This window comes from Gymnoscopelus microlampas (genome assembly GCF_963454915.1).
Source record: "Gymnoscopelus microlampas genome assembly, chromosome: 7".
Taxonomy (NCBI): Eukaryota; Metazoa; Chordata; class Actinopteri; order Myctophiformes; family Myctophidae; genus Gymnoscopelus; species Gymnoscopelus microlampas.
Window position 1 is genome coordinate 21338137 of NC_139944.1, and position 1481 is coordinate 21339617.

Genomic DNA, 1481 nt, shown 5'->3' on the forward strand with positions numbered 1-1481 from the left:
CCTAATAGGCTTTTACATTTGTTTTGTTCTAGATATTTTATGAAAAGTATGAAATGTGAAAGGTGCTGTACAAATAAGGTTTTATTATGATCTAGCCCTAAGCGTCAGTGAGTTCTCTCTAACGCTCTGCCAGGCGCTCTGCTCTGCTTATAGACAAGGAATTCCACTGCCCTGCGCGGGCTCCAACTGTAGTACAAATAATCAAAACCACTCCACTACTCTCCAAAACAGAGGTTGTTTTATTTTGTTTAAAGTCTATTCTCGGAGGTGGGAAGCCTCTCAGCACCCCACCTTCTCTGTAAAATACACTTTTTGGCCAGAAAAGAAAATATTTCACCGGAAGAAAATAATGTTTTGGTTGCTCCACTGCGCCCTCTACAGATCTGGTCAATGGATTTTTTTCTATTGACCAGATTTTTCCTTCAGGTGAAATATTTTCTTTTTTGGTCAAAAAGTGTATTTTACAGAGAAGGTGGGGTGCCGAGAGGCTTCCCACCTCCGAGAATAGACTTTCAACAACACAAAACAGTCTTTGTTTTGGTGAGTAGTGAAGTGGTTTTGTTTATTTTTTACTACAGTTGGAGCCCTCGCAGGAAAGTGGAATTCCTCGTCCATAAGCAGAGCCGAGCGCCTGGCAGAGCGTTAGAGAACTCACTAACGCTCTGGACCAGGGCTAATTATGATCCTATCTATTACATTCTTGAACACTCCAAAAAATAGTGTGTAGTTAGTTCCATGTTAAAGTCTCAAACATCTTTATAAATGTATATTACTCTATATACAAAGTGTTTATCCCAAAGCTACAGATCCCACCATACGGACCCTTTGTGTTCAGTAATATTCCGTATTATGCAATTAATAAATGTTGCAATCTGGTCTGTCAGAATATCACTGTATTAGCCCCATTTAGAACCTCTCCCTCCGCTATGTAGCTCCGAGGTGAGGTCCTACGTGGCCCTGTGCCGTTTGAGCAGGACATTTTCGAATATTTTCCACTTTACATGTTTTCTTACCCCTTTCTGCACATCTTATCCAAAAAGTAAAGGTTTTCTGAAATGCTCTCAGATGTTTTAACTTCTAGCGCACAATAAAATCTATCCAACGAGTTGAAAAAAGCGTTTAAATAGCTTCTCTCCTCGGCCGATTCCATAATATTATGCATTAGGAAGGTGCAATTCAACATTTCATCAGTAGGGGAATCAGCAATGTAGCCTCTGCGGGCGCAACTTCCGGGTATGTCTTAAAACATTTAGGAGAGAAGCTATTTAAACACTTTTTTCAACTCGTTGGATAGATTTTAAATTGCGCGCTAGAAATTAAAACATCTGAGAGCATTTTAGAAAACCTTTACTTTTTGGATAGGATGTGCAGAAAGGGGTAAAAAAAAACAAAAAAAACATGTGAAGTGGACAATATTCGAAAATGTCCTGCTCAAACGGCACCCACAAACGTGAAACCTCATCTCGGAGCTATACAGCGGA